At 39.1% G+C, this 23,457-nt stretch overlaps 2 pseudogenes; both read left to right on the forward strand.

The window, feature by feature from the left end:
• Positions 1–2,770: 2,770 nt before the first annotated feature.
• LOC150015849 (signal recognition particle 9 kDa protein pseudogene) lies at positions 2,771–6,067 on the forward strand (annotated as a pseudogene).
• A 13,153-nt stretch (positions 6,068–19,220) lies between these two features.
• Positions 19,221–21,168, forward strand: LOC150015850 (heat shock cognate 71 kDa protein pseudogene; annotated as a pseudogene).
• The last annotated feature ends 2,289 nt before the right edge of the window (positions 21,169–23,457 follow it).

A 23,457-nucleotide genomic window follows, 5' to 3' on the forward strand; every position in this document is an offset into this window, starting at 1 on the left:
GAGAGATACAAGTTTCTCTGCTGGAGCTGAGACACTGCAAACTGTTTTCTCCATCCTGTAGTTGATCCATAAAGAACACGGTGGAGCTTGGGCATCTGTGAACCTTTGTGGTACTCCAACTTATTTCACAATAATATAAAATCTCATCATTTAATTCCATTATTTTTGAAAGTTATATGGTAAAGTAGTAATGTGAAATTAAAAAATATCATTTTAGATGAGTATATTAAAATTGCAGTATCTTTAATGCATTCTAAATGTAATACATCTAAATGTAATGATCTAAAATATTTAGATGTGCTTAGTAAGAAATATACACTGTTTACTTAAATGGATAAGTTAGAGTAAGGTTTTTCAAGAAATAAATTCAAAATGACATTATCCTGTGTTTGATTTTTAAAATAAAACAGATATTTAGATGTAGGTTAATTTTAAAAATGTTGAAAAGTTTTAAACTTCCCTAAGAGTTGTAAGAATGGGATAAGGAACTCTTCCTATCTTGACCATCCAAATAACAAGCCTATCATATTATTTGGAGGCATCTAAAATATCAGTAGATGAAAATGTGTGTGTGTGTGTGTGTGTGTGTTTTAAAAATCTGATGTTTGCAGTCCTTACATTTTGTGCTTTAAATGAAAAGCAATTGCTTTACTTGTACCTCTTTATGCATTTTTTCCCATGTGATTAGATAACATTTTTCTGCCTGCTATTTTGTGAGGTCTTCTCTTGTAATGCTTTACAGGTATAAATGACCTTTATTTCCAATTAATTAAAAAGCCAAAGTTAATGTAATTGTTAGTCTATTTCATCTTCTTAACTTTATTTTTAAAGTACTGGAGACATATTGAGGTGCTATACAAAACTTTTTATTAGATGAACACAATTTAGAATGTTGGAAAAGATCCTTTTTGAGGTGAGATTTGAGAATTATTAGTTTTATACTCCTCCTTAAATTGGGTGTTAATGTTGATGTTCCTTTAACTGCCTGAGTATAATCACCAGTCCATTACAGGTGTAAATTAAGTAGTTGACTATTAAAAGTCAAAGTAACTCTACAGCTGTTTAGTGACCACATGCATTCTGGCAGCTGGCCATAGTCAGCTGTGTAGGAAATTGGATTATGGGTGTGCTCTTTCTTCTCCATTACAGTTTACCGCGATTACTTGAATCATACCTGGAAGCTCTCAAAATGCTGTTTTAAAGGGGAAATATTAATTACTTTATTACTTTATATATTTATTTATAGACATTGAAGCAAGTCATTATTGCTTTCAATGAAATAAACACTATGAATCCCTTTTGGAGTCTGAGAAAAGTGTAAGTATGTAAAACACAGAGCTTTGCTCACAACTTTAGGAGGTTTATACACTTCAGGTTATGCTCTTTCCTTAACTGTTGGTTTTTATGGTTTGTAACTGAAGTTAGAAACTGGCAAAAAATGATGAATTACAAACCAGTAAAAAATCAGGGATTCACTTTCATTTTTAATTCTCTTTAGGCGATGAGATTTATGGGAACACATTTACTTGAAAACAGCTTACTTTTGATCACCTTCAAGATGTAAACATTTTGATTAAAATGTTGTTTCAACAAATACTATTTTTAAAAAATGATTTCAAATTGGGCTTCAGTTTTTCTGTTATACAGCAAGCTGTGTAAGTCTGAGAGAGGGCCAAAATTTTGGGCTTTAGGGGCAGCCAGGATCTGAATGAATGGAGAACGTGCCTCAGTCCTGGGATTTGTCATGGCGATCATCCTGGCTCTTAACAATAGGCTGATTTAATGATTATCCGATTTTATGAAAGTGACTTTCAAATTCTACCTGCTGAACTGATCACTTTGAGATGTACTCAGCAATAGGAGGAAAGTCAGATTTCAGATTTTGTCCAGAGTGGCTGGTAGGTTTCTGCTTGTGAGCAGAAACTGGTTCCATTTAGTAGTGCTAGCCCCATTGGAAACCTCAGGAAAGAGACTGATCTCAGCTTAAAAATCAACCAAGCCAATTACTGAGTTCAAAGAAAGTGAGACAAAAATTAATTATAAATTGTCTTACAGATTAATAATTAATTATAAAGAATAAAATAAACATAAAAAATAATTATTTATTTTTCATCACCATTTATCCCCCCATAACTTGTTCTACCTCCATCCACCTCCCTACCCCCACAATCCCCACAATTTTGTTCATGTCCATGAGTTTTTTCTGTTTTCTTTCCTTTTTTGCTCAGTTCCTCCCCTTTCCGCTCCCCTCCCCAGGGCTGTCAGCCTGCTCTCTATGAATCTGTCTGTATTTTGCTTGTTGGTTCAGTTTGTTCATTAGATTCCATATATGAGTAAAATCGTATAATATTTGGCTTTCTCTGACTGGCCTATTTCACTTAGCATAATGCTCTCCAAGTCCATCCATGGTGTTACAAAGGGTAAAATTTTCTTCTTTTTTATGGCTAAGTAAAACTTCATTGTATAAATGTACCATAGCTGTTTTATCCACCCATCCACTGATGGACACTTGGGCTGCTGAAAATAAACTTTAATTAAAAAGCCATATTATTTATTATTTTGTAGTTCAATAAATTTTTAAAATGTAAAATTAGCTTATTAAATAATTAAAGTCAGTAATAGATCTATAATAATATTATGTGCCAAATATTCTAGATTTTTTGCATATATCTTATTTAATTTTTACATCTTTTCAGGAAATCATTGGCTTTACCATTTTATAGATGAAGAAACTGGGGCTAATAAATTAAAACCATACAGCTATGAGGTGATGAAGCAGGAATTTGAACTCAAGACATGCTGGTATGCTGGTGTGAATCTAAATCCAAGTACTTTTTACTCTCTTTGCTGTCACCCTGTAGGGCCTGAATGGTAAATTCTTGGTACTTGTATTAGAATTAGTCATAATTAGTATTGTTTGCATTGTATTTGTTAGCTTACAAATCTTAGTGACATAACAACACAATAGAACTTTAGTTCTTGTTCATATAAATCTCAAAGGAGAAGGTGCCTTAGGCTGCAGTCGTCAGAACCGCATTGATGGTGGCTCTGCCACCTTCAACATGTGGCTGGTTCTAAGGTTATTGGAATTTCTGACAGTTGGGCTGCCAGATTTAGCAAATAAAAATACTGGACACTGTTAAAGGAGGTCATTGAGAGGATATGATCACTAGGTGACCCATGAGCTGGACCCAGGCATAGAGGGCTCCTCACCACCTCCCCTGTTCTGGGAATGTACTGTTCTGCCCACCGTTCTCACAGTGGGTGCTGTCTTCGCGGACGTTTCCTTGAGAGAGCAATGCGTTGTTGAGAATATCTGGACAGCATACATGACTGAACCCAGTTAAAGCCTCTTGATCACCTTTAAGATTCTGGTGGCCAGGTGCAGAGATCTATTTGTCTTGTATGCTAAAGGCAAACCAGATAAGTTGCCTTGATTATTAAACCTACCACTACCAATTTGGAGTGTCTGTCTCTTTCTTCAATTTCTCCTTGCTCTCCGTGTATAGGGGCCAGTTTGTGGACCAATACACAGCAGTTAATTTAGAATTTCAGACAAACTTCTAAATATAAGCATGGCCCATGCAATATGAATATTTGGGACATTCATATTTTTGATGTATTTTATTTTCTAAATCTGGCAACCTGAATGTCAATGCCCCTGATAAGTATTAAGTATGTCCCAAATATTGCAGGGGATTTACTTACACTAAAACATTATTTGTTGTTTTTCTGAAATTCAAGTTTAACTAGATGTCCTGCATTTTATCTGGCAACCTCAGTTGACATCAAATGGAAGCTGGGATGGCAGCTGAGCAGGGCAGATTTCTGGGGAGGTTTTCATGGCCAGATCTGACATCAGTTCTCACCATATTTCCTTGGCAATATCATGTCTGTATTATAGCCTCACTTAAAGGTAAGGAGGGTTAAAAATGTCCTTGAGTAGACAGCCATCATCATCAATGTTTTGCATGGAACAATGGCAGCTAACCATCTCTGCCTCAGCACATGAGCAGGCATAACATGCCAGTTTGCAGGTGGACCTGTGTCTGCACAGAAGCAACATAGTAATTGAGCATTTTGTCCTGATAAACCTAGACTTAAACTACAGGCCTGTTTCTAACTAGCTGTGTGTGCTGAGCAAGTTACTTTACCTCTCCGAGCCTCTGTTTTCTCATTGATCAAATGGAGATAATATAGAAATCCTTAGTTTCTATGAGGATTAATTCAGATCATCCATGTGCAGTACTTTGCTCAGTGTCTGAGAGCACATCATGTTAGCTACTTCTTCTATGAATCATAGAAGTATTTTTCAGTATATTTATTTTGTCTTTTTCTGCTCCTAATGTTTTCTCACAGCTAAAAGAAGCTAAAAATTACTTTTAAAACTGACACTCCAGAACTGGTAAGGCCTGGTTTTTAGGTGCTTGTTTTGTGAATTGTGGCTGGAAACTTATAATTAAAAATATGTAATAGTAGTAAAAATTACTATGCTTTGTATTGGTAATAAAGATATAAAGAAGCTGAATATTTGCTTGGGTAAAAATACCTTTTCAAGGCAGAAACCTATTGAAATACATAGTAAATAATGAGTATGCATTACTTATCAGATGTAAATATTTACCTAGACAGTCTGTTCACACACACAAATTATTACTCTGACTTCTCTTTGCACTGCCTTATAACTTTTTCTGAGCATGTTTAGTGCTTGGAACTAAAATTATGTCATTCTTCAGAATGATGGGTGTTATGAAAACTTATCTGTCAAGTAGCCAGCTGTGTTACGGCAGGTCATTCAGACTCTTTCTCCTCTCACTTTAATTTACTTTCAAAGAGAGATGGCTGGCAAGGTTTAAGGAAGCATGATAAAGACTAATTAAAGAGTTGTTCCTCAAATCTCCTTGAAATTAGAGGTTGATTCACTGAAATAATTCATATTTCATGACCCCAAATAAGCAAAACTTTGAATCTTAGCAAGAAAATTGAAGAACTATATGGATTACTCAATTATTTGCTGTGGAATTGTGCAACTGAATTTAGAATATAATGGAATTCATGTTTCCAATTAAACTGACTGAGGACAGCTTCACATCATAGAATTAAATTAGACTCCCTCTAATTAGTTTGGATAGTAATATTTTTTGTACTTAATCACAACTTTTAGTCAAGAATTCTGAAATTATACCATCCTAAATCTTTGGAGGTAGCTTTTGAGAGGAAGAAGTTTACAGGGGCAACGACACAAGAGATGATCTATAGAATATTTTTTGAAATTGTTGGGGAGGTATTGGAGCTACTTTGTAACTGCTATGTTTAGATTTTTACCAGATTTTATTGGCGCTACCTTGTCACATTTTTCCAGGGTCCAGAAACAAGAGGGAACACGGCCCAAAGGGGATCCAAAGAAGTATGAACCAGGCAGAGCTGAATGGTGCAACTGCAAGGATCCCCGGGACTGAATTCACGGTGCCTCTTACTGTCTAGGATATTTACGTGACACCTCTTTCCTTTCCATGAGATGGACCAGAAAATTGATGCTACAGAAAGCCAAAAGAAGTAGTCAAGAGATGAGAGGCCTACTCAAAATTGAAGCAAGGGTATTTTGCACAAATTACCCGGTTGATTGCATCAGACTTTCATTTAATTTTTCAGAATCTAATTTGTGACCTTTTTAAAATTGAAATCTTAGGGTGGTGGTGGGAAGTAGGTAGGTAGGTAGGTAGGTAGGTAGGTAGGTGAGCCAGGTTGGGCCACCTCCAGACCCGCCTGGCCTCTCCCTTCCACTCTGCTGAGGGGAGGGCCCACGATTCCACAGTACCAGAGCCGGGAGGAGTTCAGTCTCAAGTGGAGAAGCTCTATCTTGCCAACCCTATGAAGGCACGTATGGTCCTCAAATATAGACATTCTAATAGAAGTTTGTGTAGTAAAGTAACAGATGATTTAGTTTGTTTGGTGTATAGAACAGACAAGGCTCAAGATGTAATGATTTGAGAAATTCCGTGGTCAACTGATGCAACGTATGGTAGCCAAGTAACCCCGCAATGCTGCTATGGAAATGGACCACTAGTTTGCAGTGAAGATGTTTGACATATTCTTTTTTTAAAATTATTTTTATTTTTTAATTACAATTGACATACATTATTATATTAGTTTCAGGTATATACCTAGTTGATTAGACATTACATAACTTACTAAGTGATCATTCTGATAAATCTCACACTCATCTGACACCATACAAAGTTATTACAATATTATTGATTATATTCCCTATGATGCACTTTACATCCCCATGACTTTTTGGTAACTACCAATTTATACTTCTTAATCCCTTCACCTTTGTCATCCATCTCTTCAACCCCTCTCCCATCTGACAACTGCCAAAATGTTTTTTTTATCTATGAATCTGTTTCTACTCTGTGTGTTCATTTATTTTGATTTTTAGATCAGTTGTTGATAAAGACATGTATTTATTGCTATTTTCTTGTTCAAATTTTTGATTTTTTTCCCCTATTCTTCTTAAGAAGACTCTTTAACATTTCATATAATACTTGTTTGGTGGTGATGAACTCCTTTGCCTTTTATCTATCCTTTGAAAAGCTCTTTATCTATCCTTTGATTCTAAATGATAGCTTTGCTGGGTAGAGTAGTCATGGTTGTAGGTCCTTGCTTTTCATCACTTTGAATATTTCTTGACAATCCTTTCTGTCCTGCAAAGTTTCTGCTGAGAAATCAGCTGACAGTCTTATGGGAACTCCTTTTAGGTAACTAACTGCTTTTCCCTTGTTGCTTTTAAAATTCTCTCTTTGTCTTCAATCTTTGGCATTTTAATTATGATGTGTCTAGGTGTGGACCTCTGTGAGTTCACCTTGTTTGGGACTCTGTGCATCCTAGACTTGTATCTATTTTCTTCACCAGGTTAGTAAGTTTTCTGTCATTTTTTCAAATAGATTTCCAATTTCTTACTCTCTTTTTTTCTTTCTGGCACTCCTATTATGCAAATGTTGGTACACTTGAAGTTGTCCCCGAGGCTCCTTACACTATCCTCATTTTTTTTTTCCTGGTGCTGTTCTGATTGGGTGTTCTTTTGTTTCTTTATATTCCAAATTATTAATTTGATTCTCAGCTCCATCTATTCTACTGTTGATTCCCTATAAATTATTTTTCACTTCAGTTAGTGTAGTGGTTCTCAACCTGTGGGTCACGACCCCTTTGGGGGTTGAACGACCCTTTCACAGGGGTTGCCTAAGACCATCAGAAAACACATAAATAATTACATATTGTTTTTGTGATTAATCACTATGCTTTAATTATGTTCAATTTGTAACAATGAAAATACATCCTGCATATCAGATATTTACATTAAGATTCATAACAGTAACAAAATTAGTTATGAAGTAGCAACAAAAATAATTTTATGGTTGGGGGTCACCACAACATGAGGAACTCTATTAAAGGGTCACAGCATTAGGAAGGTTGAAAACCACTGAGTTAGTGTATCCTTTATTTCTGACTGATCTTTTTTTATGCTGTTGAGGTTCTCACTAATTTCATTGAGCATCCTTATAACTGGTGTTTTGAACTCTGAAATCCAGTAGATTGCTTGTCTCCATTTTGTTTAGTTCCTCTGCTGGAGTTTCATTATATTACTTCATTTGGAATATTTCTTTGTTTCCTCATTTAGCAGCCTCCTTGTGTTTGTTTATGTATTAAGTAGAACTGCTGCATCTCCCAGGGTTGCTGGAGTGGCCTTTATGTAGTAGGTGTTCTGTAACATCCAGTGAGTGGTACAACCTCCCTGATCACCCATGCTGGGTACTCAAAGTGAGCCTCCCCCACAATGTGGCTGCGTATACCCTCCTTTTGTAGTTGAGCCTTGATTTATGTTTGCACATGGATAGAGGGATTTACCTTCAGGCCAATGAAGGTCTGTAAGGTCTGGTTGTGACCACTGACCTTTGACCATCATGGATGACCAGCTGTGCAGGGGCACACCCTATAAAGAAGGATGTACTTCCACAGGGTTCTGGTACCCTCTGAGTCTGCTTCTTGACTGTGTCTCTTGTGGACATGATTGTGTGGTTCTTTGACATGGTCTGAAGCTGTCCACTGGATGTGCTGGCTCTGGGGCCTCCAGGAGCTACAGACCAAGGGCATCCACTACCTGTGTTCTTCTCAGGACCACCTGGAATAAACTACAAAATGATCTTCAGGTTGCTGCTACTTGTGCTTGCCTTGGATGTACCTAGGCAAGGTCAACTTGTGAACCAAGGCTGGCTATTGCTCGTTCTCAGCCTGGGGCCTCTTAATGAGACATATGGGGTATGCCGAGGCCAGATGATGTTTATTTGAGAGATTTTAGGAAAATCTGAAGCTTGAGTCTGGACAGGTTATTTGTGTGGAAAAGCCACTGGATACAGCTTGGGTGGACCTGAAAGTTGGGTGGGACAGAGCCTCAAGGAATCACCAGGGTGGGCCAAAAAGGGTGGGCTAGGTTGATGGAGTCTCAGATATGGTGCTTGCATACCAGCTTTGTGTGGGGGAAGGCTCACCAAAGGAACAATGGCCTCTGCTGATACTTATGTCTGAGATAACACTGCCCTCCCCAGCTCTTGCTCTGGTGCCAGACAAGTCAGTACTTCCCCCTAAGTCTCTGGTACCTTTTAAGCTTATACTCCAGCACTGGAACTCAGAGGGAGTGAGCTGAGTAAGTCTGTACATGAGCCCTTTAAAAGGAACTGCCTGGGACTCCAGTAGTCTTCTGTCTCCCTCAGCCTCAATCCTGTGGTTTTACAGCCAGAAGTTATGAAGACTCCTCTTTCTGGTACTGCAATCCTGAGCTGGGGGTCCTGTTGTGCGGTTGGGAACCCTTGCTCATCAATGGGGACATCTACTGCTAATATTTTTTTCCAACTTTTATCTGCCACCCATGGGTGTGGGACCATCCTGTTCTATGTATCCACCCCTCCTACCGGTCTTGCTTTGGCTTCTTCTTTAATTTACTAGTTGTAGGACTTCTGTTCAGCCAGATTTTTGGTGGTTCTGGATGATGGTTATTTTGTAGTTTAGTTGTAATTTTGATATAATTGTGGGAGGAGGTGAGTACCACATTTACATATGCTGCTATCTTGATTGGGAGTCTTTTGCTATGTTTTTAGGAAGTAAATATCTTTTGAATTTGAGAAGTGTTGGGGCAGAAAATACTTTATGTAACTAAGTGAGCTATTCATAAGCTGATAGATTATTTTTTGTACTTTGATTTTTAATGTTTACTTTAGAGCGCTAGGAATATAAATGCTTTTGGTTAGAAGCCTTTATTTATTTTTGGAAACTGAATAAGAAATGTGACTATCTCAGATACTTTCTGCAGATTATTTGATGCTGGAAAAAATACATAATTATTTCTTTTGGTAAGTTCGTATCAATAATTTTAAAAAATGAGATGTCAAGAAAAGCTTATGCTTCCTTAAGTTTAGTTTATTTATCTTTAAAAGAAATTAAATGTAACCATTTTTTTCTGGATTGATATGATTTCTTTTGGTGCATAAAACTTGTGCAGTGATGACCAATAAATATAAAATATGGTAGCTTGAATTAACTGTGCATAGCCCTATACCTGATTATGTACAACAGTGTAATCTCAATTTTATCTAAAAATACTTATGAAAACAAATATGCTTTATCTCAGACTTTCTAAATTTAAACTGTATTTTTGAATATAAGGAATTTGTAGTATTATTAGCTTATTGAACAGACTATGAATGTAACTTTCAGTGATGAAAACACATGAACTGAATGATCACTGATCGATTGAAGCCACTATATTACAGAACACTTGTCACATATTTCCCAAGTATAGTATCTTAGAAGGGCTAAGGGTTATGTGAACTTTGAACTTTTGCATACCTCTTTGACACCCCTGTCCATTTCTCTCTGTACTTAACCAACGTGTTAAGCATGACTGTCACAACTGTTATGTTTCCTATTAAACCAGTAGTATGATGTTGTTTAATATTAACTTATATTTGTCACTTGAATTTTACCACCTAAATGTAATGTTCATATGTCAATTCCTATATTAAAATAGTTTTTGGTTAAAAAAATAAAATTGAAAACAGACATGATATATGACTTCTCATGTATATTCTGAAGTATGTTTAATGGTAGAACATGATAATGATTAAGTATTTGATCTCCTGAAAATTTCATTATGGTTGTGAAGTTGCACAAATATCTTAGTGTAGTGATAGGTGTACGTGGGGGAAAAAACTCTTCTCAGATTATTTATTTTCTATATTCACTCTCCCCATCTCAGGAACCAGTCAACATTTATAGATCAATTTTTTATGGTGTGGAGAAGCCCTTATAATTTCCATTTTTATAAGCTTCAACTCTGTCTCCCCTTGATACCTGTTATCTTTTAGACTGAGAAGAGAAAGGTGTTATTAAAATATCATTGAGGTTTGCTTGTAGCACTTTAGAAAGTGGTGAGATGTGGAGATGATGAGGTGATTGGAGCATCCTCAGGGAGATATTTAGATGAAATATCTGAGAAAGGATCCAAATCAAGGAAAAATTGTGACAGAAATTATTCTTTGATTTCCATTTAGCTTAAATCTGAGGACAAACTTAGTGAGAGCAGGTCGCTTACTTTGCAGTTAAAGATCTGAGTAGAACTGGAACTTAAATATTCTCAGCAGTGACATTTTCATCGATGACTTTAAGAATTTATTGAAAACCTGCAGGGCACATAAGAATAAAACTATGAAAAAGGGCAAGGGAATGTACCTGTGGGACAGAGTGAAGTATATTTGGAGGATGGGAACAGCTTGGAGGTGTGGGATCAGGAGTTCTCAGAAGAGTGGCAATGATCCATATAGATCTATGTGGAATAAAAAAAGATTGTAAAAATTAATCAGGAAGCCTTCTTTGTTCCTATTGCCCTAAATGAGTTTTATATTTCATATATATTTGAACAATAAGTAACCATATTGATAAAGGAGGAGTCGTAACTAATAAATTTACTTAGTCTTTTCTATTTTGTTGCTATTGAAAAGTTGAATTAAAGCATAGATTCTGGGTACACCATTTTAGTATGATTAAAAACATTCATTACATTTCTCTTCTAAAAGTGGCTTCCCTAAAGCATAAAAAAAAGTTAAAAATGCATTTAATATTAAAGTCTGATTCTTTTTTTAAATTGGAAAACATGAAAGCACATTAAATTTTTTCCAATGGTCAGTTATTAGAGTAGTAATAAATGTGCTGATAATAAATGTCTAGAGGACACATGATCATATCTTATATTTTATTTCTTTTCTGATAAAAATAACATTTGCTGATAACCTGATCTTGATTGCAATAGAAAGTTTATAGAAAGTAAAATCCATGGACATTGACATTGACTTGACCTCAAAGTAATAACTCCACAGTTCTACATTTCATGAAAGGGAGAAAAAACTTTTAAATGTATGATTACTTAGACTTTGTCCCTGAGTTATTGGTTTCACCTGTATGTTTGCGTGTCTGTGTGTCTTTTTGTACCATTTTATTTCTTGGCATTACCTTTACCAGAAATCATTTAGGCAAAGAAAAACAACATTTAATTAGTCAAATTCCTCTTAGGTTTTAAAAGCTCTGGTTCAAGTTTTAAGATGGGTAAATGTTGAAACTATTAGCTAAAATAAATTTTTGACCTACTCTTAGTCTATTTGGCTATCATTAACATGATATCCTTATTATCATTGTCAGAACATGGCAGCAACTGGTCTGCCCGCCTGGACTTTTGACGTATGAAAATGAACCATATGCAAATTAAACTGGACCTAGCCTCTTTCATAGGAAATAAAAATGGACTTTGCTTGTTCCCAGAAGAAATGCTGAGGGATTTAGCACCACATATTGACTGACCTGGTGGGGGAAAAGCAGGGAGATGTAAATAGCCTGCTGAAAGTGTTGATGGGTAAACTCACCCTAACCGAAATGTACTTTTGGAAAGGTGCGGAGAAGGCACTTGCAAGCTCAAGCAAGGAGACTGCAGTGGGCTTTCAAGGTGGACTGGGAGTCTCCTTTTCCTCTTTCTTTGCTACTATGGGCCCTTGAATTGGTCTGGGAGTTTTCCTCTTACCTCTAACCCCTTTCCTTCTCTTCCTTCAATAAACCTGGTGTAAAATCTTGGATTGTTCTCTGGATGATATCTTGGAGCAAAGGCAGCCTGACAATCAGTAAACATTTTTAGAATATTATTACATGGTATTGTATAGGGCAATTTTTTAGTAACAAAACTGAGGAAGGTATGGCTACAGTCCTAACTACAATTTAGTTAGGTATAGATGTTCACTGTTGGATTTACAGAGACCTTTAGTTAGATATAAGCTCATAACAAACAAAACCCTGAAATTAGTTGGTTAACACAATACTAATTTTTCTCTCATTCACTTGAAGTCTAAAATACTTCCTGTGATAGACTAACATCCTCAAGCCCTTTGAAATGAAGGCAAAAAATAATGAATAAATGATAAAAAATACATTCATGTTTCTAATGATAAAATAACTTAACTGATATAAGCCAGAAAGCCTGTGGTGGAAGAGAACAAATTGAAATAATTAAGTTCATGATCTTTATGAAAAATAAGGTTGCCTTAATTTTTCAGCACTACTGATGAGCTATGTTGAGCCATGAGCATCAGCCTTGCATACTGCTGTATTCAGTGTGGAGGAAGTTAACACCAGAGGGAACATTTCAGTAGATGCTGTGAGCCATGAAGTATTACTTTGCCACGTTTCACCAGATGAGTTCTGAATACCAGATGGTGCTACCTCATTCGTATTTTTACAAATATACAATTCTTTTCTTTTTTTAAAAGAATAAATGGGGATCATTTGGTTCCAGAAAAATATAAAATTTATTTTATTTTGCTGCAGTCTTGCTTCAACATGCTATCTCATATAAGACTTATTAACAACATACATATATAAAGATTTTTAATAGTACTTTGTTAAAAATAGCCCTATTTTTCATGTTATAAAGTAATATATATTTATACTAAAACATTTAGAATATATAGAAAGATAAATAGATCATCATACTGATTTAGAAAATGTTAACTCTTTGATGCATATCTTCCTATAAATATATAGATGCATCCTTTGCAAGAGCTCAACTTTTAAAATATTTTTACTAGGTCTGAATAGAGGGAGGAAGCCTCAGTCCTTCTGGTTGGAATAGGACTCCGGGCACTCCTTTATAAAGGCCAGCTCGGATGGCAGAAACACACAGAGGCAGATGGTGCAGGGTTAGCTTTTCCCTGAGGTGCGGTTTGCATGAAATGGCCCTGTGTAGAAATGGCTGTGAGGCTTGTGTTTTTGTTTGTTTGTTTTTGTTGTTGTTTTTTTAACTTGAACCCAGACAACCACCAAGTAGCCCTTCTCTTTAGGCATCATCTTTCTCAGATTCCACAATGGTCAGCTCACACTGTCACTTAAAATCACAGCAAACGCAAGGAAGTTATCTGTTCCTGATGAACCTCATTTTCATATGTAAAATGGGAATGGCCTGACCTACTGATTTGGTACTGTTCATGCAAAATCCTACATGAAAGACTTTGAAATCTGTAGGGTCTACAAGAAATGCATTCATCAACAGAGGCAAAATGTAGCCAACATGACGACCTATTTGATTATAAGAGAGTAGGGTTTTCTCTCTCCACCTAATGTTTGTCTTCCTATCTCTACCCAATTATTAACAGATACTTATGAGAAGTGCCTAATGTGTGCCAGATGCAGTATTAGGTGCTGAGAATTCAGTGAAAACCAGTGAGATGATATACATGGTGGGGCAGGGAGGGGGGAGACACTCGATGAATGTTTAAATAAATAAATGAGCAATTTCAGAGGATGAGAAGGACTAAGACCATAATGATGATTACAAAAGAACTTTCCGAGGAGGTAGCATGAGGGTTGCAATCTGAATGATCACACACAGTTTCCAGTACAGAAGAAACACAGTGGGAAGTGTATACCAGAAAGAGACAACAGAAACAACAGCAAGTTTCTAAGACCAAAATGATCTTGGCATGTTCAAGACATAGAAATAAGGCCCCTACAGAAGTGGTATAATGACTGACGAGGAGGGTTTTACAAGGTAGCTGGGCAGGCAGAAAAGGGTCTTGGAGATTGTGGTGAGGAATTTAGATTTTATTTTGAATTCAGTGGAAAGCCATTGGATAATTTTAAGTAGGAGTGTGACTTAATCTGACCTGTGTGTCGGAATCTTTCTTTGGTTATACCAAGTAAAGAGGAAGAGTCTTTGTGAACATTTTAACACTGATTTACTTTTTGTGATTGTTGTTAAGAGAGACAGGCAATATTTAGCTTTAGAAAGGTTTTCCACAGTGGAGACACACAACCCTCTCAAAGTCAACATGTTTAAAATTGAGATTTCTCTCAGGCAGTCTTCCTTTTTTCAAAAATGGTCACTACATGCTCCTATTTTCAGAATAGAAACCATGAAGTCATCCTTGACTCATCAAGGATGAGTCAAGCAAAGCCTGAGCCCATTTCTCACCTTCTTCACTGCCACTACCATGGCCCAAGTCCTACTCAGCTCCTGGCCGGACCATTGCTGGGCCTCCTAACCATCTCCCCAGTCCAGGCCAAAAGTCTACCAAGTTCTACCCATATCCTCCTACAGGGATTGTGATAACTTCTATCTTTTAAGTCCCACAGCAAACGTCACTTTCTTGAGGATGTTTTCCCTGACCTTGCTCAACAGGTAAAATACTCCATCCCTTTCTTATATACTCTTATAATAACACACTCCTTTACCTGAGTGATTGTCTGTATGCATAAGCCTCACTTAATCCTCTCTGCAGCGCTGCCTCCTGAGACTCAACGGTTTGGCTGAACTAAGTGGCTGGGTTGGTGAAGAATGGGGTGGTCTGTGGGCTTCACTTTAAAACTGGTTTTCTCTTTTCTATTCTAATGGCTTGAACAGAAAAGGCCCAGAGGTCTGAGAGGGGGAAAACCTAAATTATTTCTCTCAGCCCAAACTAAGTATAATCGGCAAAAGGGTTTTAGACAGGTGAGATGTGCCTAGCACACCTTCCTCCAAAGAAGCCCTTTTTTTCTTTTTCTTTTTTTTTTTCTTTCTCCTAATATGGAACATTGAAAAATTAATCCCTGCCTTTTGTCATCTAGTAGTTATGGATTGAATGATGTCTTTTAACCCTTTTCGCCAAATCTGTTGCCCCCAGAACACAACAAGGATGCCAGCCTGTTAAACCAAGCACGCCGTTGACCGGAGACAGCCAACTGACCTGGAGTCTGCACGATCCTTCCCCATGTGGGAAGGCCACCCTCCCTTCCATACCCCCACTCTTATTAGGGTTTTCTGGACCCAAGGATAGGTAGGACAACGACCATGTCCAGCTTGAAGCAGCTAGAGGAGCACGAGACCTTCGCCCATTGTCCTTTACAAGATTACAAAGGGTCTTAATATCTGAGAGGGGGGGATAGTTATTTTTTACGAACCAGGGGTATGGACTTGGGGGGGGATTGCTGGGGGAGGGAGATGCTGGGTGGAGGGGAGTAAAGGGGAGAAAATTGGAACTGTTGTAACAATATAATCAATAAAATACATTTAAAAAAAAGAGGTAAGCAGAAAAAAAAATAACACACTCTTTTCCTTAAAAGTGTCTATAGTAGCTGTGACTTTACATGTATTAGTTTGATTCTTTATTTTTTAACTCACTCACTAAACTGGACAAGGACCAGTATCTCCAGACCCCAGTATCCAGCACAGTGCCACATCCCTTTAAGATGCTCAGTAAGTTAAATAAGTAAATGGAGGAATAAGTATTAACATAAATAAATAAACCAAAATCACAATTAGGGTTTCCAAGGGTCTCAATCACCTTTTAAAAGAATATCATCATCTTCCCATATCCAGAGCTTTTTAATCTTATTATTTCTTGGTTCCCAATCTGATGACACGTCCCCCAAATACTGATGGTGCATAATTCACATGTGATTTTCAGCTTCCAATGAGTTTTCACTTTCATTTCTACATTTCATTCAATTTAATGATGAAGAATCTGGAGCTCAAAATGCCACATAGTTAACAAGACACAAAGTTAAGGCTGAAATTCTAACCACACCAAAGCTCCCACAAAATATAAAAAGGGAAAGGTGAGGAACTGGAAATTGGGTCCAATTCCAAAGGCCCAGGGGAAAATGTATCTAAAAATAGAGGTATTTCTCCAACTTCAAACATAAACAAACATTTAATTTATTAAATGAGTTATTTTATTAAAAGTGAGTGAGATTTGGGCCACATTCAATCTTACCAGGGAATATAGCTGATATGAAAGTATAAAAACTCAGTCATTCCAATTCATCACTTAGACAGCAATCTTTGCCAATTTCTTCTTTATATATCAGTTTTGTGCTTATTTGTTATAATGTGTAAGCAGCAACTTAACAGAGATTCTCCTATTCTCTATTTGTCTACAATGCAATTTAGCACACCATTTGGTGGATATCAGTGTTTCCTATGTATGCATTTAGCCTCAAGGCTAAAATAGAAATAGATAGGAACTATATCTGAGAACACCTCCATGCCCTGTCCTAAGGATCACCCGAGCCAACCACTTCTTTTTACCGAATTCATGGGCACCAGTCAATCTCAGAAGAGATGACTGAGAAGCTGAGCAGAGATTTTGAGAGTGTTGAGACAGAAAGACAAAAAATTGGGTTCCTGAGGACACCAAGGAAGGGCAACCTGGGAAATTCCCCATGGTTTGGCTTGGGTACCCGAAAAAGAGTAATACACCATGAATAAATAAATCTTTACAATAGCAGAAGTCCTGCTTCAGATCATCCATTCTCAAATTTAGGTTAAGGTTAAGCACTCTTCCTCCAGTGCTTTACAAGTCTGACTGTACTAAGGGAAAGCCCTCCCTGAGAATGACACCAGCCCAGAGGGAATCAAACAAAGCCAGCAGGTCAGGAGAAGTGGTTCCTGCTGATGTCATAGAGCACCCAGGCTGTCAGCTGCCTGACAGCTGAGACTTCTGCTTGCTTCACCCTTTGCTGTCCAGCATGCCCAGTTCCTCCCTGTGGTCCATGTTGACCCATGGGCCTTTTCCCTGTAAAACCACATTCCTAACCTTTGGGAGTTCTCGTAGTAAAGCCCAAGTATGTACTACATCAGTACACGCTTCTCAAACACAGTATGCTCAACCCCAATACTGTGCAGAGAGGATGAGAAACTAAGTATCCAAAACATTTTTCTCAATCAAATCATCAAGTTTATTACAAAATTTGGAAAAACCAAGTACTTTATTAAGAACCCCACAAATATGGGAGCAAAGGAGAGCAGAAGAGGGAGAAGGGCCCCAGCAGAAAACAGTCCACGGAGATGCGGGATCCGTTCCGGTGTGAAACCCATGCGGAGAACGCTGCGACAGCTTGCACACACTCCATCGTCCACCTGACAGGGTCCTGTCACCTGCACACACGGTGTGTACTTCTGGCACCGTTGGCACCCACAGCTGTCTGTGTCAACCTCTGGTGCTACAGGCTGTCCACAACTTTAAAAATTACGTTGGCGTGACTCTTGTACTTTTGTGACGTTTCCTGTGAGTGGACAGCCCACGGCACGCGTATTTTAAGAAGAACCTGAAGGTTCTGCGAGCCACACCCTGCCAGCCCTGGCTGGGGCCAGAGGGAGAGCCTGGGGTCCCACCTTCAGGCTGTGCAGCCTGGATGCAGTTGTCATTGGTGGATCCTTCTGGGGCTCTTCCAGCATTTCTGGTGCTGCGGTGGCTGGGAGTGGTAGGGGAGCCACCAGGGTCGCACTGGAGGGCTGAGCTGGGTGTGGCCATCCCGGCCTGGGGGCTGGGTAGGAAAGTGCTGGTCCAGTACGCCAGGCTGGATTCTTGTGGCCTAGTGGTCGTCCACGACCCTTGACTGCTTGAGGGAAGGGCAGGCTCTTCCGGACTCTCTCCGATGTTGGAGACAGGGATGGGGCAGGGTCTCACCCGGATGGTGCAGCCTTTCATCTTGGTGGTCACTGTTTTGAGGATCAGGTATGTTCCCATGACCCGGTCGTATTTCTTCTGGGTCAACGACTCCTGAATCTGGTGCTTTGTAAACCCCATGTCATTCATGATGTCTGCCACCTGGGGGTCAAGGTCGCCCCAGGGCAGCTCGCTGTATGGCCTCAGTTCCTCCCCCTGGCCCATGGTGACCCATGGGTCTTATAGTATGTCTTCCAGGGTTGGCCTTTCCCTGGGGCTGAGGGTCAGTAATTTTTGTAAAAGATTTTGACCTTCTTCGGATAGGGAGCATGGTACTCGGAACTTCCCAGTCAGGATCTTTTTCTTCACCTCCCCAAGTGTGTCCCCCTCAAATGGCAAATTCCCCACCAGCATCCTATACAAAACTACCCCCAGGCTCCAGACATCGACCTTCAGGCCATCATAGGCATGACCCTGCATGATCTCTGGGGCCATATAGCCTGGGGTGCCACAAATCGTTGTCAGCTTATAGTTCGTAAAGTTCCTGGCAAAGCCAAAGTCTGCTATTTTGAGGTTTTTCTCACCATCTAGCAGTATGTTTTCTGGCTTCAGGTCCCGGTGGACAACTTTCTTCTGGTGGCAGTTAACTGAACTGCCGATAGTAGCTGCTGGAACATGAGTTGCGCTGCTGCCTCGGTCCTGGGGCCACAATTTTCTAGGTAGTCTTGTAAGCTCCCTCTGCTCACATGCTCCATGAACATATAACATTTCTCCTCAGTGCCAATCACCTCAAATAACTGTGAGATATTTGGGTGATGTAGACAATGAACTTCTTGAAAATATTCAGTTACCTTGCTCTTGCTAATGGCTTTGACAGCCACCTCTGTCCCTGTTGGCAAGTGCAGGGCCAACCACCCCGTGGAATAGGAGCCCTTGCCAATGGTGTGCAGGAGCCTGTAATTGTCAATCAAGGGCTCCCGAAGGCCAGCAGTGGCCGCAAGGTTATTAGCCACGGTAACTTCAAAATAAGAACAAAAACAAAACAAAAACTAAAAAGAAAAAAATGAAAAAGATAAAATAAGTAAATAAAAACTAAAACAAAAAGAAAAACAAATGAGAGAAATTAAAAAAAGGAAAAATATCATTGAACACGGGGGATTTTTACTGGTCTGTGTCTTTGCGAGTGGCGCGCACCCGCAAGCAACCATGTCTAAGGGACCTGCAGTTGGCATTGATCTTGGCACCACCTACTCTTGTGTGGGTGTTTTCCAGCATGGAAAAGTGGAAATAATTGCCAACGATCAGGGAAACCGGACCACCCCAAATTATGTCGCCTTTACTGATACCGAACAATTGATTGGCGATGAGGCAAAGAATCAGGTTGCAATGAATCCTACCAACACGGTTTTTTATGCCAAACGTTTAATTGGATGTAGATTTGATGATGCTGTTGTTCAATCTGATATGAAGCATTGGCCTTTCATGGTGGTGAATGATACTGGCAGGCCCAAGGTCCAAATAGAATATAACGGAGAGACAAAAATTTATATCCAGAGGTGGTGTCATCTATGGTTTTGACAAAGATGAAGGAAATCGCAGAAGCCTACCTTGGAAAGACTGTAACCAATGTTGTAGTCACAGTACCTGCTTACTTCAATGATTCTCAGCATCAGGCTACCAAAGATGCTGGAACTATTGCTGGTCTCAATGTACTTAGAATCATCAGTGAGCCAACTGCCGCTGCTATTGCTTATGGCTTAGACAAAAAGGTTGGAGCTGAAAGAAACGTGCTGATCTTTAACCTGGGAGGTGGCACTTTCAATGTGTCAATTCTCACAATTGAAGATGGAATCTTCGAGGTCAAATCTACAGCTGGTGACACGCACTTAGGCGGAGAAGACTTTGACAACCGAATGGTCAACCATTTCATTGCAGAGTTCAAGCGCAAGCACAAGAAAGACATCAGTGAGAATAAGAGGGCTGTCCGTCGCCTTCGTACTGCTTATGAACGTGCTAAGCATACGCTCTCCTCCAGCACCCAGGCCAGTATTGAGACTGATTGACTCTATGAAGGAATCGACTTCTATACCTCCATCACCCGCGCCTGATTTGAAGAGTTGAATGCTGACCTCTTCCATGGCACCCTGGACCCTGTAGAGAAAGCTCTTCAGGATGCCAAGCTTGACAAGTCCCAGATACATGATATTGTCCTGGTGGGGGGTTCTATCCATATCCCCAAGATTCAGAAACTCCTGCAGGATTTCTTCAATGGAAAAGAGCTGAATAAGAGCATCAACCCTGATGAGGCTGTTGCTTACGGTGCAGCGGTCCAAGCAGCCATCCTCTCTGGAGACAAATCTGAGAATGTCCAAGACTTGCTGCTGTTGGATGTCACTCCTCTTTCCCTTGGCATTGAGATTGCTGGTGGAGTCATGACTTCCTCATCAAGTGCAATACTACCATTCCTACCAAGCAGACACAGACCTTCACCACCTACTCTGACAACCAGCCCGGTGTGCTCATCTAGGTTTATGAAGGTGAGCATGCCATGACAAAGGATAACAACTTGCTTGGGAAGTTTGAACTCACAGGCGTACCTCCTGCACCTCGTGGTGTTCCTCAGATTGAAGTCACTTTTGATATCGATGCCAATGGTATCCTTAATGTCTCTGCTGTGGATAAGAGTACAGGAAAAGAAAACAAGATCACCATCACTAACGACAAGGGTCATCTGAGCAAGGAAGACATTGAGCGCATGGTCCAGGAAGCTGAGAAGTACAAAGCTGAAGATGAGAAGCAGCAAGACAAGGTGTCTTCCAAGAACTCGCTCGAATCTTATGCATTCAACATGAAAGCAACGGTTGAAGATGAAAAACTGCAAGGCAAGATCAATGATGAGGACAAACAGAAGATTCTTGACAAGTGCAATGAAATCATCAACTGGCTTGATAAGAATCAGACTAAAGAAAAGGAAGAAGTTGAACATCAGCAGAAAGAGCTGGAAAAAGTCTGCAACCCTATCATCACTAAGCTGTACCAGAGCACAGGAGGCATGCCGGGAGGAATGCCCGGGGGCTTCCCTGGTGGTGGAGCCCCTCCATCTGGGGGTGCCTCCTCTGGGCCCACCATTGAAGAGGTGGATTAAGCCAACTTCTTGCATAGATAAATTTAGCATTGTTCCACACAAAATATTGAAGGACTCAAATTTGTAGCAAATTCCATGGCAGTTTTAAAAGTTGAGCTGCTGTATAATAAAACAGAGCATTCTCAATACTTGAATATGGACTATGTACACAGGGAAAGGAAATAACGCACTTTATAAGTACTTTATCTTAAAGTGGAAAATGCGATGTCTTAAATAAAAACTTATTTAAAATTGGTACCATAAAAAAAAGGGAAAATAAAGGAAAAGAAACAAAATGCAAAAAGTGGCAAAAAAAAAAAAATACAGTAAGAAAAAGCAAACACTCACAAAGTAATGGCAAGAACAAAGTTTGCAAGTCCAAGTCCAACAGGTCACCACAATCAGCTTCCTGGGCTCTAACGAACAAAATCTCAGCCCCGCCAGGGCTGTATATATAGGATGGACTTTGCTGTTGCATCACACTGGCACTTATGAGGTCAGAGCAAGGCGTGGACCAGGCGTGGCTGGGGATAAACTACAGTGGTTTTCTCACTTTCTGGTCTCACAATCCTCTGGCTGTGGAACTTAAAAAAGGGACACTCTCCCACCCAATGAGCTTCTCGTTTATATGGGATATTTAAGATTGATATTTACTTTATTAGAAATAAAAATCTGTAGTTGCCAAAAGAAAAGAAAGAAAAAAAAAAAAGAGAAGTCTTAGTTTCATGCTCCAGGTCATAGTTCAAATATCAACTGCTGAGAGAAAAACTTCCCTGACCCACCCATTCCTACCTGCTTCACCCAGCCCACCACATTTGTCATCCTCACAGCACTGACCACAGGCAGCTGGTTCTTGTTCACTGTCCACCCTCGCCATGAAGGCAGGAGCATGCCTGTAGTCTTCCCTGTGTCTAGCATGGTGAGTGGCAACAATAAGTGTTTAATAAATAGAAGAGTTTGGGGTAACAGAAGACTATATGGCCACCAACTACTTATTTAATCAAAGTGATTCATTAAAAAAAATCTTTAAAAATAAATTCTTACTTGTACCCAAGATGCTATATTAAACAAAAGTTTTTAGACTTTATAATCTTCTTATCAAACACTTATATCCATCTTACAATAGGATACTCCTGGGCATGCAATTGCTCATGCTAGAGATCTGGTAGTCATTTCTGGTACCTCCCTGTCCCTCACCTCCCACATTCAATCTGTTACTGGTCCCATTAATTCTACCCATCCTTATCCACTTTTCTTCATATCCACTGCCACCACCTGATTACTGGCTCAAGCACAACATTTCTTTCTGCCTACAATGCTTTTCTTTCTCCATATCCCTACAGCTTACATTCCCAAGACTACTTTCTTGCTCATAATGACTTAATAACTACTTGCTCTTCAGATTTCATTTTTTGGTATCATTTTTTCTCTAGGAAAACTTTTCTGGTAAATCCATTTAGACTGGACTTGGTATTCCTTTTGTGTGCTTTCTTAGCACCATATACGTATCTCTGTCATACCAGTTATCACCATGATGCTGCATCCTGTTTACTCGTCTGTATTCCTCATTGTGTTCCCAGTGCTTAGCAAGTGCCTGCTCTCGCAGGTGACTGATACACATTGTTGAATGGATGAATGGACATAGTAGGAAATAAGGTTAAATGAGTAAATGAAATCTGTTTCGGCCTCTGAGAGCCATATTGATTTTTGAGAGAAGGAGTAATGCAGAAATCCTTGACTTTAGACCTTGTAGTGTTAGTGAACACAGATTGAAAATAAATGAGATAAACTAAAGAGTACTGCCAGGAGACTGTTGCTTGAGCTAATGTTGAAGTAATGAGAATATGACTCTTGTTACTGGGACTAGGAAGGTATAAATATGAGGACCTCAAGTAAATAAGCAAATCTGGGTCATGCTGGGGTTAAGTAATACAAATATTATTTAATATAATATAATATAATATAATATAATATAATATAAAGTCAGGGGTCCCTCCCAAATAGTTTAGAGAGGCAATTTCAAGAGAAGAAATGATGGTCACAGGCTGTAAAGACACTTTGAGCAAAAAAGATGAAAGATCACTAAAGCTAGCTCCTTTCTGTCCCACCATTAGCAATGGATGCACTTAGCTGAACTCTTTCTGACGTGGTTACACAAACTTCTCCCCAGGGGGAGGGGATCTCATGGCCCCTCTGGCCAGTGTTTCTATTTTCCCAAGAGCTGCTCCCTGGTTTTCTTAGTTTGCATTTTAGCACACACTAGTTGCAGCAGTAATATAAGAAATTGCACATAACACAATCTGTCATCCAAAATGT

This window comes from Furipterus horrens, unplaced genomic scaffold (assembly GCF_987537825.1).
Source record: "Furipterus horrens unplaced genomic scaffold, mFurHor1.1.pri manual_scaffold_3, whole genome shotgun sequence".
In the NCBI taxonomy this organism is placed as follows: domain Eukaryota; kingdom Metazoa; phylum Chordata; class Mammalia; order Chiroptera; family Furipteridae; genus Furipterus; species Furipterus horrens.